Consider the following 13,369-nt stretch of genomic DNA (forward strand, 5'->3'; position numbering starts at 1 on the left):
CTTTATTTCCTACAAGTGCAACTCTTTTCCCTTCAGAGATGTAAAGACTCAGCCCATCACAACATCTGCTGTTAGTGCTGAATCAGTCTTGCATCACTTTGCACTGCACACTGACAAAGGTCCTACAAGAAATTAACATATCGGGTTTTTCAGTGTCTCTTTCAGTGAGATCAGCAGAAATAGGAAACATGGGATGCAGACAATTACACAGTACCCAGTTACACAGGAAATCTGAATTACAGCCAAGAATCAATCCACATAAGTTGTACTGCACGCTCATTCAAATCATCGTTCTCCCATTTTTCATGTCTGACCTACTGACTTTCCTTCACTTTAAGAAGTTCAGTTTTCAAAGAAACATTTACTTGTTTATTAACACACTGTCCAATCCATTGGCTATGTCACAGTTCAGAGCAGCCAAAGTATCACAAATAAAAAGTGCTTTCGTTAAAAGACACAAAATGTGTTTGATCTGCTGTGGGACAAAATGCTAATTCAGAAGTGGAGCTAAAATGCATCTAAGCTTTTCAGACAGTTTATGCCTCTAAAAAGCCAACCATGTCCCAAGAGATGCTAATTTTGAAATGGCACAGATCATAGGACGGAGCCATTCACTAGACAGATGTGGTCACTGCTCCATTTCTCAGACTTCATGACTAGCATTTACACAAATAGTCTCCGAGTTTTGGGAAGGAAGCTATATCCAAGCCTTTTAAGCACAATTTACTCAGATTGAGAAAAACAAGCATTACTTCTCTCTCTGGAATTAAGCTATTGATGTGCAGATAATAACCCTTCTTCCACAAAAGCAGTCTACTGTGCAACTTATTAAAGGAGAATATTCATTAATGACCAGTTGGAGCACGCAACTGTGGAGTTCAAATTGCCTCTCACAAAGGTCAGATATATCCATACATACTTACAGTTCACTGCATTATGACACAGGGGTATTTTCCTTAACAGATCACAGGGTGTTTTTTTTCTTTTTTTTTCTTTTTTTTTCTTTTTTTGCTTCCTTTAGCCTGAGCTCTGCCCTGTTGCCAGTAACTTGACAAACCTAACTATGACTTCTGATGCGGTTGATTAACAATTTTTTCAAAGGCAGAATCAAAGGCTTCAGATTATTATTTATATTACAGAATACCTAACACTGTCAAATTGTGGAACTCACTGTCAAAAAATAAAAGTATAAAAGTAAAAAAGGGATACATCTATGAACAGTGAAGATTCTTGCTTAGAAAGCATTTCCTAATACTGAAAGAAGTTTCAGTGCTGCAGAAATTCACTAGCCTTTAGAAATTAAAACAGATTATTAGTCATTTTTGAAAGATGGTTGGCTCTACCAGGGCTGAAAACTTTCCTGTCAAGTTAAAATTACATATTTTTAAACTAATTATGTCATCTCTCACTTGTTTTTTTTTTTTTGCTTCCTGAGCACTCAAAGATACAGAATCTCCAGAAGTTGTACCTTACATATGACACATGATGTGTCATTCCCAACCTCCTCTAAAACTCAAAGCCACTTCAAATCAATTATTGATATCAATCTAAGGGTGATGAAGGCCATACTTTTATTTCTTGTCCTCCAGAAAACACAGGACATCCACTGAATAGACACACAGGGAGAGTTTCTCACAGAAAATAGACTAGTGTGGCATAACTGGCAGGCAGAAAAGTGGTCAGTGCATTGCTTTGAGCTGAAGATAAGAATTAGTGTTGTTTGAAACCTCAGAATTCTCAACCACTGATTTCAATGTACATTTCAGTGTAGTGTTTAAACCAAGATTAAGTTTACAATAAGCATATCTGGCATAAGACTAACAATATATTATTGATGGAGAGAGTGCTTTTTAAGGAACTTTATATTTTAGTAGGACTGTATAGTATACATCCAATTTTAAGAACCCGTCCTCTCTTCTCTTTGCTCTTCTTTTGGTGTCTAATCATTCTCCTCAATACAGATAGATGTAAACTTGCTGCCAGCACTGATTGCAGCAGCCTCTTCTTATCACTTGCAGATCATACAAGCCTGCTTGTCCCTCTTCAAACATATTCAGCCCTGCTACAGGATGGGAATCCCACCATCACCAGGCATTATTTTAGGGGTATAGTGTGTGAGGTGACCAGGAAGATAACTCGCCCCTACATTTACAGAACTACTTAATTGTACAGCTGAGGCCACACTGAATTCTTCAGTGATTTCTGCCCTCAGGACAAAACTTTCTTGCCAAATTGAAGTGTAATTATTGAAATGTAATATTGAAGTGCCACTGCTGAATGTTTAGCCTCTGCCATGGAAGTTGTTCTCTTGTTGAGTAAGTTCTCCTGACTCTGTTGCTGCATAAAGATCCTTCTGTAATATTACCTGAAGTCTATATTCGTGTTTAATACCTTTTACGTGCTCTACTTTTCACAAGTCACAAATCAACCAGCAGATATTTTGCTGTTGATAAGTGTGTAATTTAAATAATGAGCTGCCAAATAAGGGGATCCATGAATTCCCTGCACTTTCAATGAACACATACTCAGGAGCCTACATTTCCTCAGCCCATCCACTCCTTTTGGATGTGAGGGAAAAAGTCCACTAGGGAGGATCCTCCCAGCCAGAAGACTGAGTCATGATCATTCTACCCAGAGGGTGTTCAGAATCAGACAAAATGTTTCTCATGGACACGGCCTGCTGAGTGGGTGTGTAGCTGTGCATTTAGGCTGCACTCCTGAAGCACAGCTCTGTTCTCACAAACCTGCAGCAAGCTTGAGGTCACATCCTGCAGCAATGTGTGCAATCTGTGGCAGGTGAAGCCAACAATTTGTCACTATGCCAGCAAGCACTAAGCAGCAGTAGCAGGACATAATCTATTGCTTTGTTAACAACCAAACTCTGCATTGTCCCTTCTACTGTTTACTCTGTGTTTATACAGGTACTGTGTGTACATTTCCATCAACCCCGCTCAGGTTACGGTCAACATTCCATGGATACGGAAAGGGACTTGTTCCTTACCCAACCTGCTTACCTTGTCTGCTTTCCAACAGCACTGTTTTAAAATGTATTCCTACCACATTAGAACGTTGTCACTTGGACTGTCTCCTTCTTCACTTCCTTTCCTCCTCCTCCCAGCATTCCTTAGGCAATGCGAAAAGCCACAGACGGACCCAGACCATGTAACTGAGCCTCCCAGTTTATCTTTTTGCCCTACTGTTTATCTCCAACAAGCAATGACTTCAAATCTTTGGTAAATAAAATGAAGTCACCTATGATTCATGGCAAACACCCTGCATGTTGCTTGATGATGGGAATAAAATGTCACTTACTGTGCTGGGAGGCACAGAACTAGCAAGGACACACCTACCTAGAGCCAGCAGAGACATTTAGGACAAGTCCTTCTGGAAGCACACAAGAGAATTTTTTAATACTGAGTTCTAAAAGGTTTCTCTTCACTGTTCATAACGTGTCCACTGTCTGTTTTTCTAGTGACACTCCTTGCTTTAGTTCACTTCTGCTCTGGGCCCTTTTTTAAGAATGATGACAGTAAGATGGCCAGGGTAGCCAACATTTTTTTCATTTTTCTCCATCATTTAGCCCTTCACTATTGGAAAAAAAAAAGTTAGGAGTTGTTGGACAGGTAAAAAACGGAAATAAGTAGAGTCTGAGGCCCACAGCTCTTAAGCTGCTAGCCCAGTATTTGATGTATTACTCAGTTGCTTTATCGCCACCCTTTCATAAACTCAGGTACAACTGTTTCTCCCAGCTTCCATTTCTCTCACTTGGTACATCTGCAAAGTGTTTGGGGTACCAAGTACCTTTCAACATAACTGAATTATCATGGAAGACAGTGTAACTTTCACCTCTATTAAGGCACATGGATGAAACTCTCACATCTGACTGCCATGAAAACTAAACAACTCTCCAGAAAGTAGAAGGCAATTCCTTTCTTTCTCTTCATGACTGTCACTATATTCTCACAACAACTCTTTACTGTGTCTTTTTCTAAACTTCTCACTAAAAAGACAGGAATTCAGCAACTCTTCCTGCTCAGTATTCACTAGCTTTTTTAAGGCTCATGAACACTGAGTGAAGTTCAGAGTGATCTCTGCCAAACTTGCTTCTCAAACACCACAGAAACTTGTTATTTACACATTCTGTGCTCTTGCATATCCACCAAAGCAATAATCTGAATGGTGAGAACAGCATTGTCCAGAGTATATGTTGTTATCATTATTATTATTACATGCCATCAGCAGGATGGGCTCACACTTGGATTGTGAAGAATCAGAACTTGTGCAAGAGGACAGACAAGGACAGAACATAATCCAGTGGTATCAGCATTTACATGTACTTCCCATGCAGCAGAACTGGACTGCTCGCCATTATTTTTGTTCTTAAGTACATCGAATTACACCATGTTAGTAGGACGACAGCTGGATAAATGTTTGGGTTTTTTTCATGCTAGGGTCAAATCTGCTTCCACTGAGTCCTCCCAAAATTCCCACAGAAGGCAAGCCAAATGCAAAACACAGCATTAGGCATGATGATGACAATTTTCTAACTCAGGACTATTTTGGGCCTGATTTTTGATTAGTGTTGAGTTCTAACTTCAACAGAAGCACTAGTAGCTCACCTGAAAAAGACAGACCTGCAAGATGGACACACAAATTCTGCATACTCAGAATATCTATAGCAAATATCATGGCAAGTTCATGGCATTTATGTCTTCAGCAGTCTGAACTAAAGTGGGAAGAAGGCATTTTTTAAAGAGCACCTAAACTTTTTTTTGTTGGAGAGGGAGAAAAGAGGGAGGAAGGAACTAAAAATATTCAATGCTGTTCCCATGGGGGGCAGGGAAGAAAATACTTTTTAATTATACATAAATAAATATATAATTTCAAGACCCTGACCCAAGGCAACCTCTTACCCTAGGATAAATAAATGAGTCTGCAACTGTTGGCATTGCAACATGGAAAACATAAACCAAATAAAGCAGACAACTTGGAAAAACTTATCTCTTCTTACATCCACTACAATGTGGTCTTTTAGGTGTCACAATTCCAAGCCATAATAATGGTATATCCTCTGATTTGTGCAGGCATTTTTGCCTTCTTGACCCTAAACTTACACTTTAAACCATTACAAGAGTGACCTCAAGGAAAATAAAGTTAAGAGGAGTCTCTAACATCATTAAGTCTACTATCATGTTTCTTCAAGTACACACTCTGAGGTCTTTACTTCAGAAGCAAAAATAACAAGTAAAACACATGAAGAAACAATTACAGGAGGTCCACGAGAAACCATAAAAAACAGGCAATGATTCTTCTCAAGTATGCTGACCTGCTTAAAAAATAACTGGGCAACATCAACAAAAGTATATTATAATTATGCGAGATAAAATTTCTAATTTCATTATATGGAACTATAAAAGAATGTGATGGTGTCTTACATGAATCCGCAGTTTTATTTTTCCAGTGAGAACACATTCTCTGCATTAAAAGATGTAGAAGGAGATGTATATAATTTTAGGCTTTACTTAACATTGTGTTATTGGTGCTGCCCAAATTTGGGAGCTAGTGCTTCAGCCAATGGCACACATTAACAGGTACCATCAATCAAACAGCTCTTTCACACTGAAAAGGCCCAAGTACACCACTAATCAGGAAATGTGTGGTTTTGCTGCAGTAGTGACACTCTTGCAGCATTTTCTTGTTTTCTTCTAAGCCCTGTACTTGTCATAGGCCAGAGTTTCTGAATTTGATTTTCTTAAGCCTCCTTGCATTTATAGCAAAGTAATTTTTGAAGTCTTGTGCCTTTCTTCCATACCTAGACTGAAGATACTGAAGTGACCCAATGTCAGCATCAAGCTAACAAATCATTCCAAGCATCTGAGCATGAAGTCATTCTGCTAACAGAAAAAGGAACAGATGCTGGTGGGAAAAAAGGAAGTTAACTCCACAATTGCTGGCATTTTCCAAACATCAAGCTGAAGGAATGCCGTGGTTTGCAAAGGGCAACATCCTCCCACTGTGACTTCCCAGCATTATGAGATTTCCAGTGAGCCCTAGGAAAACTGAAAGCAAGTCTATTTTCAGGGAATTAATTTAAGAGATTCTGCATTTCAGAAGGCTGCTGGTGAAACAGTCTAAGCTAAGGAAGTCATGCAGTCTTCCCGGACAAAAAGAAACCATGGATCCCAGGCAGTGAGAGGGAACCAAATAGCATCTGCCACTGCCTGTTTCCAGGAGATGGCCTCACAGCAGTAATACAAGACAGTTTACAGGAGATTGCATGAAGCCTTATTGATGCTCCCTTTCTTTATAGGGCCATACAGCTGCTTTCTTAGCTTGATTTATGAACAGTTTAGAGGGTGACAAATCAATTTAGGATGGAAGGGGCCTTGAGAAGAAGGGACCCACTCAGAGCTGATGTCAAAGCTTGATCAGGTTGTTCAGGTCATTGTCAATGTTTGAATATTGAGTTAAATTAAAATGTTGACTGAAACTGAACTTCAGCCACAAACTTCCATAGCATTGGTAGGAAGAGAAACAATCTTCTGATTATCAAAGACTTCAGATAAAGTATAATTCTTCATATCCAGTGTGGCTTTGCTGGCCTTTCCCCTGTGGCCATGAGACACTCTCATCGATTAGTCATCAATACTGCTAGTTGTGGGATTGCTTACACTAAGCACTCCAAACCCCACACAGCTTCTTCAGCCTCCTACTGCCCACCACCTACTATTGCTGTTAGGCTATCACACGTGCTGTGAGGGTTACCCTGTGTTTTCCAAACTTCCCGGGGAACAGAGAGTAAAAGTACCCACCCCCACATCCACTCACACTCCCCTTCAACACTTCCTGCAGAGCTGAAAGAAAATCTCTCATGAAGTCACATCCAAGCCTCATCAAACTGTGAGTCCTTGGAAATGGCTTCTCGAATACTGCAGCAAACCATCTTGTGTGTTCACGTCTGCTGCTCCCAGATACCACATATGGAACAACAACTCTAAAGAAAGGAACTTATAAGGGACACATTAAATGCTCCTTAAAGCTATAAATCCATTACCAAAACAGTTTAATATTCCAAATCAATAACAGACTCTAAGAGTATTTCAAAGAGGAAAAATAATGCAAGAAGATAGAATTGAAAACAATACAACTTCACACCACCCACTTCATTTATTATGGGACAACCACGTGCTTGGCAGTCTTCATACAGAAAGGATGAACCCCAAAGGGCTTTTGTAGCTCAAAACAGACAATACAAAACCAAAACCCCACACTCAGACAACACAATAGTGTGATCTTCATCTGGCATACTGCATCACTAAATGAGACCAGATGAAGAACCATTTTCTCTCTTCTTTAGGGAAAATGTATCATCTCCTGAATAGCTCAGAACTGGCTGAATGGCAGATCCCAGAGGGATCTAGTGGCCCAGGGTCTAGTTAGAGGCCTTTCACTAGTGATGTCCCCCGTTGTTCAATACTGGGCCCAGTACTGGTTCACAAGTCCATCAATGACTTGGATGAAGGAGCAGATGCCTCCTCAGCAAGTTCACAGACAACACCAAGCTAGGAGGAGCAGCTGGTACCCCAGAAGACTGTGCAGCCCTTCAGAAGAACCTTTACAGGCTGGAGAGATGGGCAGAGGGGAATTGTCTGAAATTAAATGATTAGTGCAGGGCCCTGCACCTCAGGAAGAATAACCCCATGGACACAGCTGACATCTGCGGCTGACCTGCTGGAAAGGAGCTCTGTGGAGATGACCTGGGGCTCTAGTGGACAACAAGCTGTCCATGAGCCAGCAGTGTGTCATGTGGCTGATGCCGTGGTGAGGCCACATCTGGAGTGCTGTGTCCAGTTCTGGGCTCCTCAGTACAAGAGAGATGAGAACCTCCTGAGTGGGTCCAGTGGAGGGTAGCAAAGATGATTAAGGGACTGGAACATCTCTCTTACCAGGAAAGGCTGAGGGAGCTGGGCCTGGTCAGCCAGGAGAAGAGACAACTGAGAGGGGATCTCATAAATTCCTATCTTCCTGTCAGAGCATGCCAAGAGGATGGAGCCAGGCTCTTTGTGGTGCAGAGCAATAGGACAGGAGGCAACAGGCAGAAACTGATGCACACAAAGTTCCACCTAAATATGAGGCAGAACTTTACTGTGTGGGTGACCAAGCACTGGAATAAGTTATCCAGAGAGGTAGTAGAGTTTCCCTCAACAGAGATATTCAATAATGGTCCAGATGCAATCTTCGCCACGTGCTCTAGAATGACCCTGTTTGACACAGATGATCCCACTGGTGGTCCCTTACCCATTTGGTGATTCTGTGATCCCAATATGTATCTCCTACTTGAAAGCAGGAACCTGAAGAAGTGAACTCCTATCTAAATACATCAAGTGTAATGCAGTCTCCTGCTCTTAGAACCTCCATGTGAAGACTTAAATGCAAAGAAAAGACCTCAGGGTTTGGAATAAAAGTCCTGTCAGTTCACTTTAGCATAGAAATATTTCACAAAATTAACTGTCTCTCCATCTTAACCAATCTGAAACTATGCTTCACAGTGCAAAACCACAGATGCACAGCAGCCCTGGAACAAACAAGAAGTGCAGAAATTTTCACTCACTTCTGAAAGCTTTCCCTAAAGGCAAGGAAGACTCCAGATTTTATATTTGCATCCATCTTGTCCTTCATCCCTGGTAGGCTACAGTAATTATATAAAAAGCTGCAAAAGCAGCTTAGATCCCTCCAGCAGATTTCAAAGTATTTTACTCCATATCCAGCTGCACAATATCAAGCTATACTTTTTATGGTGACATTTTGCTGGCAATCCAAACCTCAAGGGCAAAGCTCAAACAGAAACTCTCGAAGAAAGAAAAAAGCCTAAACCAGACATGTAGACATTATCTTCACTAATGCTAGACAGGCAACATGGGAGTAAAGTGGGAGTTTGTGAAAATGAGCTGCAAATGGTATAAAAGTAGTAAAACTACTAAAAGTTGATGTCCCACTAAGGCTAGGATTCTCAAGAGCATTTCAAAGCCTATGAGGATGCAGTCCTGATGTTAGGAAAAGAGAACTGAATGCAAAGTGATGGTGCTTCTTTGTGAGAGAGGTGTAAATCTTTTTAGGAGGACATCTGGGGCATTCTGTGCCTGGACTGCAGCTTCAGTGGCTCAGCACCAATCTGTGACCTCAGCCCAAAGGACTTGGACTCCTTAATGATTGTACAATGCACAAAAGTGACTTCTACTCTGTCCCTCCTGCTCCCTACAGTGAGTTCACCCAAACCCAGAAACTTCACCACAAGATCATCGTAGAAGACAGGTAAGTGCAGTAAAGAAAAAGAATGAACAGTGCTTGAATATATTCAGATATTTTAGCATACATCAAGGGGAAGGGGGAAAGGGGAAGGGGGAAAGGGGAAAGGGATGCTGTATGCATCCAAGGCATGTGTAAATAGTGCAGGGAAAAGGTATAATTTGATGGCATGGCCAAAACGTTTCCAAAAAGTTTCCTAACTACCTATTCTTTCCTTCAGGTAGAAAGAAATGCATTTATGCATAAATATAACAACGACAGCTCTTTAAAAGTATAAAATAATTTAAATCAAAGACATATTGGAACCAAGGCATTTTCTGACTCCTACTTTCATATACAGTTTATTAGTTTTTGTAGTCATCACATAGATTACAAATATAATTAACAGATATTTTTAAAAATTATTGTAGAGGAGAATATCGAAGGATATTCTTTTATTTTCTGCATATTGGCTATTACAGACTATGGTTCAGGTAAATTTTCCTCAATTTTTATATCTTATTTTGCTATTGTGGAGAATCTCTTTCCCATAATAGAAAAAGTAGAATAAATTTACATATTACAAGTATGCACTTCTTCTCAGATGCCATGAATGTCTACTTCCAGAAAGTTTCAGTGTGCTGCCTATTACCTCACTACTTGAGTTTAAATAATCTCGCTTGAGTAGATAAAGCACAATCAACTCTAAGCAACTATTCTAGGATACCACTAAAATCACCAGAGAACAAGATAACACTAAGATATTTTGGAGATCTCAACATATTATCAGAATTGAAGGATTCCGATTTTTGTTTGGGTTTTTTTTTGTTTGATTGGAAGGAAGCTCTATGATACAGCTAGTCCATCTGACTCTACTCTGGAAAAAGACTAGCTACCAATTTTTCTCCTCAAAGACAGAAGTGGAAAAAAACCTAACTTGTTTAACTGTGCAAAATGTGTGCGCTTGCTACTAAAATCTGCTCAGCCAAAGTCATACAAATTAGTCTCTGGAGGCAGGAAAGGCCATAAAAAGAAAACAACTTGACTTGCTTTCCAATAGCAGTAAGTCTAACAGCTTGTAGGGCTGTTCAGAGGCAATGAGCTACGGCCCGCACAATGAGGGCTCATTCTTAGAAACACAGGCTGCATCCAAAGCAACGTGTGCTGAAGCACTGCAATACCTGCACTTTTTACACTTTTTGGGATCCCAATATGAGCTTGTTTATAGATGAGACAAATGAGATAACAACTTTTCTGTTCCATATAATTATTTGATTGCTATTTTATGAGGCTATGTATATTGGTGTCAACTCCTGGTAAAACAGCACTGAAGAACACTGGTTTTCTAAACTTTGACATTGGAAATTTGCAAATAAATACATTTGAAATCTTGTTCTAGTGCTTGATTTAATTCCTCCAAAACTCATATCTGGTAGGAAATCTAGAGAGAGGAGTTACAGAGGTGTTTTACGTAAGTTTAAATTTCAGCTTATGGCGAGACATGAAGATTATTCTAAACAAAACCAGAATAAAGTACCTGAACTTAGGGAGGATGTTATAGTTTGTATTTTCTACATAAGGCCTTACTTAACAATATCAGCGGAAGCTCCTTCTACAGAGGAAGAGGCAATCCAAAACATGTACTGGTGGTTTGGGTAGAGGGTCAGGGTGCCATCAGGGGTGACTAATCAATTATTCCTCTGATGCAAATCAAGCCAACTGCATTTCTCATTGTCCATGCTGTACTGATTAATGTCAAGGTAGAAAACAGCTGAGATTGAGAAGACATCAACATTTTCCAACAGACCAGCCTTCATTTCTTGCAAATAGCTATTCCACAAATGAGAGCAAAGCACCCACTAGAGCTGCTAGCTAGAGCTACTCTTTTAGGTCAAATCACCAGTGATTTGTTTTTAATACTAACAGTTTCAGATATGAACCCAGAATAGCCAAGAGACCAAAGCAAGCATGGCTGTGAAATACTGTGTGAATGCTACTCTGTAGATATCACTCACAATCATGAAGTTTTCGTTCAGAATTCAGCCACCTTTGAGTACTGTGGGCTGTTGACTGGCAAGATGTGCCCCTGGCATAAAACTTTCAGTGCACAGACCTACCTGCCTTCCTCCATTTCTTCAGAAAGGCTTGATATTAGGAACAGGTGGAATGAGTTTTGTAATACAGTAGTGACTTTCTAACCCCACATTGGAATCAAATACCACAGAAGATTACATCTAACCTCTGACTGCCAAGATAAATGCGTCTATAACAATGACTAATCTTCATTTTTGCAAGTGACATTTGCTTATTTAAGGCAGCCCACTAATCTCACCACCTTTAGAGAAATCAGGAAGCGCTTGACTTTCCATTACTTTTAGACTAGAAAAGGCACCTGAGATTAACAATTGTGAACAGCTGGCTCAGTCTGCACTTCTTGACCTTGTAGTTTATATTGTTTCCACTTGCCATATCTCAAAGCATAGGGCCCTGCTTGCCAAGAGCCCAACATCAGCAAGACAGAACCCACTGGGGGCTTGTCCTGGGCAGCTGGAAGTGTTCTGCCAACTAAGAAACTGGCCCCTTTGTGGCTAAAATTAGACTGAAAATTCTTCAGGGAAAGGGAGGCTTTGCTTTCAAGCGAAGCCTGGCGCAGGATTCTCTGTCACTTCAAAACAATGATGAGAGGTGGATTAGGTAGTGGGCTAGAGAGAGATGTCATCACCAATCATCTGACTGCCTGTGAGGGAAACAATGAATAACACTGGAAAGCTAAGGTTTCAAGTAATTGAAAGTATCTACAAGGTAATGAATAGACATCTGGCAATGGTATCCCATCCCAGTTAGCACATCATTTTGGATAGCTGGAGTTCAGCTAACTGAAGTTGCATTATGAAGATTTTCCAGTATGCAGCTGCTTTAACTTTGGAAGTCTTTAAGATTCTTATAGCAAATCCACTGCTGTGGAACACAAGGGAAAACAAACTAACAAAAAGCCCCAACAAAAACGAAATCCCCAATGTAACAATGAATCCAACCAACATACTAAATACATTAAAGCACAAATCTTCTTGCCAAAAGACTGACTGGTCCGGGACGTGAGATGTCTCTGTGACAGCCACCAACAGATCGTCTCTGACCAGAGCTGAAAAACCCAGCTGAGCTGGCCAGCAAAAATGTAAAGCAGACATTAATCACAGCAGCCTGCACCTTCCCTCCACTTGCAAGCGCTGTGTACCAGCAGGAAAAGGGAATGGAGATAACACTGAAGACAATGGAGCCTAGACTGCTCCTGTGCTCTATTGCTAGCTCAAAGCCTCTGTAATTAATTGATCTCTATTTACTTCCCTGTGTGAAGTTAAAAAAACCCCCAACCAACCAACATTAAAAACCCTGAAGGCAAAACACCCTGATTAGCCTAGTTTTCTTTAATTACATGGTAAGAAAGCTCACTGTCCCCACTTGGAGACAAAAAGGCAGCAAACACAGCCTCCAGAAGGACCATGAGCAGGACTTAAATCTGCCAGGTTCAGCATTGAAGTCGAAACCTCCTCTTCTACCTTCTGTTATGCAGACTTCTGTTTAAAGACTGATGCTATCATAGCATGACTTGCACACTTGGGAAATAAAATTAACCAACAAACCCACCACAACTTTTTCCTTCTTACATATATGGCTAATAAATATATGTTGTTGGGGTTATCTTCATTTCCGACTGTGGGCTTCCTAGAGCAGCAGAACTCTTCCAATGCCACATTATTGCAGAAATTACTTGTTTAGAAGTTTCACAGTTATGACACAACTTATCCATTCACTTGGCCAGCAACAAAATATTATTGTGATTGATCAGCCTCTGATTTATCGTCCCTTTACTGGTTTATCAGAAGTTTGAAGACCTTGAAGGGAGAAGGGTTACATGGAAAGTGATACAAGCAGGTGCTCCTTGCTTTCCAGTACACTGTGGAACATTTCCTACAAACTCTGGAAGACCTTGAACTCCCAAGTTTTAAGACATCACTATTGTTGCGTACTTTACAGATATTTGAAGACATTCTGAAAGACTTCAGCAATACTTTTTCTATTTTAA

General features: G+C 40.4%; 1 protein-coding gene across 3 annotated transcripts in view; it reads right to left on the reverse strand.

Annotated features, from left to right (window-relative positions):
- DAAM2 (dishevelled associated activator of morphogenesis 2) overlaps positions 1-13,369 on the reverse strand; it is a 203,861-nt gene that overhangs the window by 83,282 nt on the left and 107,210 nt on the right. The gene's annotated exons all lie outside the window — the stretch shown is intronic.

This window comes from Haemorhous mexicanus, chromosome 3 (assembly GCF_027477595.1).
Source record: "Haemorhous mexicanus isolate bHaeMex1 chromosome 3, bHaeMex1.pri, whole genome shotgun sequence".
Classification (NCBI taxonomy): Eukaryota; Metazoa; Chordata; class Aves; order Passeriformes; family Fringillidae; genus Haemorhous; species Haemorhous mexicanus.